This window comes from Ailuropoda melanoleuca, chromosome 20, assembly GCF_002007445.2.
Source record: "Ailuropoda melanoleuca isolate Jingjing chromosome 20, ASM200744v2, whole genome shotgun sequence".
In the NCBI taxonomy this organism is placed as follows: Eukaryota; Metazoa; Chordata; class Mammalia; order Carnivora; family Ursidae; genus Ailuropoda; species Ailuropoda melanoleuca.
The window spans coordinates 16705769-16711218 of record NC_048237.1 but is presented as its reverse complement, the minus strand read 5'-3'; the positions used below and the strand labels follow the sequence as shown (position 1 = coordinate 16711218).

Sequence of the window (5450 nt, the reverse complement as noted above, 5' to 3'; positions counted from 1 at the left end):
CTAGCCTTCTGGAAAAGCCAACTCATGGCCTGATCCACACCAGCCAAGAGCCACCCACTGAGTGCCTGCCAGCTAAACCACAGATGCATGAGATCTAGGTGAGGTAAGCTAAGCCTGTGCAAGATCAGCAAAACACCCCCACTGACCTGTAGACTAGTAGAGAATACATATTTGTTGTTTTAAGTCACTGGATTTTGGGGTTGTTATTGCAACATTCTTATAGCAATAGATAACTAAAATATCCAGACACAGAAATATCCAGATTATGGGATATCATTATATGCCATGGCACGGAGCTGATTTTTATTTTGAAGCCAATGAGGAATCACTGAATGAAAGTTAGCAGGAGACATCTAGGAAGAGTTTTAAGAAAAAACTATTCTGGCAGCAATTTAACAGAGAGATCAGAGTAGGGCACACCTGGAGTTGCAACTGGAGATAGAAAGGATTTGATGTCAGAGTTGCCATTGCTTAGTCACTGCTAAATCACAGAATTAAGAGCTATGAAGAAGCTTAGTATTTAATAGAAAAAGTAGATTTTAAAAATTATGATCTATTAAGTGTATTAGTATCCCTCCTAAAAAATTCTAGAAGTGTATTAAATTCTCTAAGACTAATTCATGCCCAATTAACCTTGCTTTCATTTTTGACAGAATTACTAAAATGGTAAAAGAGTTGATCACATAGACATATCTTAATTCAAGCAGAAGTCAGATTGACCATCTTTTGGGAATGGTATGGAGACGCTTCTTCAGTGAATGGGATGATAACTTCTAACTTCCATTTGAACTCTCCTTTTCTAGGGTTCTATTGGGAAAAGATAAAGATTTGGAGCTGCAGTGCACTCGTTTGTTTGTAATAGCCTACCATCACTGCTGCCATCAAATTTAGAAGGCTACCTTTGGTCTCTGGAACAAGCAGGGCATGAATTGACATGAAACCAACATAAAGCCTTATGTATATCCATACTGAATAACTCTAAGATTTATAGATAAACTACCACTGACCACATTAGTCAGACTATGTGATTTCCAAGGTTCTCAATGAACAAATCAGAATAGAAAACAGAATTAAGGTCTTTAGTGATTTTTTCCCCCCATTAAATACCTATGCCTGCCTCTTAGCTTCAAAACTCTACACTTGGCCATGAGATTTAGTTTTAGAAAATAACCACTTAGGCTTTATCTAAATTGTAATGAATGTTTTGTGAGCCCTTTGTATTCTCAGACAGATCTTTTTCCACTCCATCTCTATTTCACTGTGCTACCCAGGCCCATGCTCACTTTAATCTTAGATTTTCCCCTTCTGTTTATAAGTCTCTCCTGCCTTTCTGCCACTCAAGCTTGCTCAAAATGTGAACCTCCTCCTTTTCCTAACCAATTCCCAAACCTAGCATTCAAAGTCAGTTTCTACATGGAACACAAACCTTAGCCATCTGAGTGTCTTTAAAATTTCAGTACGCAATCAGAAATAATTTCTCCACATATTTGGTCTGTTTCAATGCTTCCAAAATGACTACAATAAATCTGTGAATCATATCTAGAACATCTTTTTTTTTTTTTTCCAGACCATGATTTCTTTTATTACTTTCAAAGTCTTGGATAATTTACCACCCACCCCCTTCAAAGTACCTGCATCTCTCATGGTAGCAAGCGATACAAATGATACAAACAATATAGCACACATTTTTTTCCCATGAGGAACGGGCCCCCTTATGCAGCTTCTCATGGTTAATCTTTTTTGAAAGGTGGAGGTCTTTTCATTTCCTTCTCAAAGGGGGAAATTTTTTTTTTAATTCAGATTTCATTATGTTCAAAGCGTTCACTACTGTGAATTCTTGTTCTCCTCATTTTATAGCCTACAGAGTGGTTAAAAATAAAACATAAGTTTGCAAGACCCAGAAATATTCTTTAAGTTAGAAATACAGCAATCAACTTTATTCACAATTACTTAAGATCATGAAGATGATAGATAGGGACCTATGTATGAAGAATATATACTATGAAGAATATAGTTAGTGCCTACCTTTATTTTTTTAAGTTTAAATTTTGTTATGAAAATTAAAAAATGATGTTCTATATTCACAATACAGAGAAAAGGTGGGAGCAAAAGAAAGATCAAAAAGGCTAATGAAGGAATAACAAGATGGCGGTAGAGTAGGAGGACCCTAGGCTTGTCTCCTCCCACAAACACAAGATAGATAACTATCAAATCATCCTTAAATACCCTAGAAATAGACCCGAAGACCAACATTACAAACTCCACAACTAAAGGGAGAGAAGAGGCCACATCAAGGAAGGTAGGAATTGTGGAGACATAGTTTAGGGGAGAAACGGATCATGGGTACTGCAGAGGAGAGGGAACCATGGTCATGGAGGAGGGGGAGAGGGAGAGAGAGAGACAAAAAAGAGACAGAGCAACAGAGACAAAAGCACCTGGGAATGCACAAGGAGGATGTTTCCCCAAAGCCAGTTTGCTTGGAAAACAAGAGAGGATGAATTTCCTGAATTCTTGCAACTAGCAGGGCTTAAAGCCTGGTGTTTTAAAGGTCAGTGGGCTTGGCTGGGATAGAGCCTAAGGGCACTGCCCTGCTGCTGGAGAGAAGACAGGCAAACAACCCTGGGGCAGACAGAATGGAAACAGCAATCAAAGAACACCTGGGGCACACAGTGAGAGAGAGATTATTCACTCCTCTCAGAGAGCATCCCTGGGAGGCAGAGCAGGATAAAAACTGTACAAGGACTGGCCTCATGGAGTAATTTTGAATGTGTTCCCTCTATTCCATTATTTGTAAGATTTTGATAAAGACGGTCATTTCTTTTTTTTTAAATGGTAGAATTCACCAATGAAACCATGTGGTCTTGGGCTTTCCTGTACTGGGAAATTTTGGATTCCTAATTCAACTTTCATTCTTATTATTGGTCTAAGAAGATTTCCTACTTCTTGCATTCAAGATCCATGAGTCAATATTGATAACGTGTTAGGGATTATCTTTTTTTTCTTCCTCCTAAATTATCTGATTTGTTAGTATACAATTGTTTATAGTAATCTTATCGCATTATGGATTTCTGGCTTATCTGTTGTATTGTTTTCTCTCCCATTTCTCATTTTGCTTTTGAATCTTTTTTTTTTCTTAATGTAGNTGTTAGTATACAATTGTTTATAGTAATCTTATCGCATTATGGATTTCTGGCTTATCTGTTGTATTGTTTTCTCTCCCATTTCTCATTTTGCTTTTGAATCTTTTTTTTTTTTCTTAATGTAATTAAAACATTGCCAACTTTATTTTTGGAAAAACAGGTCATTACTCCAATGTTATGTTCTTGTTTATTCTGGTCTCAATTTCTGATTTTTCAGTTATTTCCTTCCTCTACTAAATTTCAGCTAAGTTTCTTCTTTTGCTGTAACGTTAAGGAAAAAAGTTCAAATAAACAACTTAATACAAGCATTTATATCACAAATTTCACTCTAACATCTGCTTTTGCTGCATCCCATAGGTTTTGGAATATTGTTTTTTCTTTTGTTTTGAGACATTTTGATTTGCCGTTTGATTTCTAATTTGGGCTATTGCTTGTGCAGTAGCGTGTTTAATATTTACATATTAAATACTTAATATTTACATTGTAGATTTTCCAGCTTTGTTTTATTGTTGATCTTTAGTTTTGTACATTGTGCCTGGAAATTTTACTTGGTAGGATTTTAGTCTTCCTAAATGTGTAATATTTGTTATGTCTCTATGTGTTCATGTGGTTTAACCAGAGGATTCTTCTGTGTGTACTTGAAGAAAATGTGTATTCTATTCTTCTTGGATGGAATGTTTTATATATATCTTTTAGAACCATGTAATATACTTCAAAATAAAAATATACCTCAAAATAAAAAAAATGTTCTTGTTAAAAAATAATCTTAGGGGCATCTAGGTGGCTCAAATGGCTGAGCGTCTCCCTTTGGCTCAGGTCATGATCTCAGGGTCCTGGGATAGAATCCCACGATGGGCTCCCTGCTCCCTGCTCAGCAGTCTGCTTCTCACTCTTCTTCCCCTCCACACCCCCCTCTCAAATAAAATCTAAAAAATAACTTCAACTGAGAGTACTTGTTTAAAATAAAGTATCATAGGGGAGGTTGGTGGGGGGATGGGTGAAATAGGTGAGGGGATTAAGAGTACACTTATCATGATGAGCACTGAGTAATGATGTATAGAATTGTTGAATTACTATATTGTACACCTGAATCTAATGTAACACTGTATGTTAACTATACTGGAATTAAAAAAAAATTTAAAGGCTAATGACAACTACTAACATTACTACAGTTGACCCTTGAACAATCCAGGGTTTAGGGGTGCCAATCCCTGTTCAGTCAAAAATAAGCACATAAATTTTGACTCCCCAAAAACTTAAATACTCCTAGCCTACTGTTGACCAGAAAGAAGCCTTACTGATAACTGTCGATTATTTTGTATGTTATATTGTTTTATTATACACTGTATTTTTACAATAAAGCAAGCTAGAGAAACAACGTGAAGAAAATTATAAGACAAAATACATTAACTGTATTGTTAAAAAGAAAATCCAAGTGTAGGTACTGTACCTGGCAGTCCCCCAGATCTGTCTCTTCCTTCAACTGTATGTGGATGCAGCAGACCCAGGGATACCCATTCCTCCAGCTACCCTCCACCCTTTTTTACAGTCACAATCCTGGGAACCATCTTCCAGCCATCCTCTGCCTCTGGGACCAGCCAGCACCACTTTTTCAGCTTAGCTCCTTATTGCCAAATCAACCATGAGCTCCCAAATTGGTTAGAATTATTCCACCTAGGTGGAGGTCACCAACCACCTGGTCACAAGGCATCTACAGGCCTCCTACACCTACCTCTCTGGCTCCTATTTCAACTGCAATGATGCGGCTCTTGAGGACACAGGCCACTTCTTCCAGGAGCTGACCAAGGAGAAGCTGAGGGTACCAGGCATCTCTAAGAAGCAAACAAGACTGTGTCCATGCCCTCCCTCCAGGACTTACAGAAGCTATCCCAAGATGAATGGGGCAAAGCCCTGGACATCGTAGAAGCCACCATGGCCCTGGAGAAAAACCTGAACCAGGCCCTTTTTGATTTGCATACCCTGGGTTCTACCTGTAAAGACCCCCATCTCTAACTTCCTGGATAACAACTTCCTAGATGAGGAGGGAAAACTTGTCAAGAAGAAGGCAACCACCTGACTAACCTTCCCAGGCTGGCTGACACCCCAGAGGTCAGGCTGAACAAATATCTCTTCTAAAGGAGATCCTCAAGCACAACCAGGAGCCTCCAGAGCCCAGCAGCCATTGAGGGGCTCCCTCTGGCTCCCCCTGGTGTCAGGGCTTCTCCACCTAAGTTTTCCTACAGCTGCAAGGCAGATTTTTTTAACTGCCCTGGAGCCCTTTCCCAAATGAAAACAATAAAGCTTTTTTTT

General features: G+C 38.4%; 1 pseudogene; it reads left to right on the top strand.

Moving 5' to 3' along the window:
• The first annotated feature begins 4782 nt into the window (after positions 1 to 4782).
• Positions 4783 to 5276, top strand: LOC117797292 (annotated as a pseudogene).
• Positions 5277 to 5450: the final 174 nt, after the last annotated feature.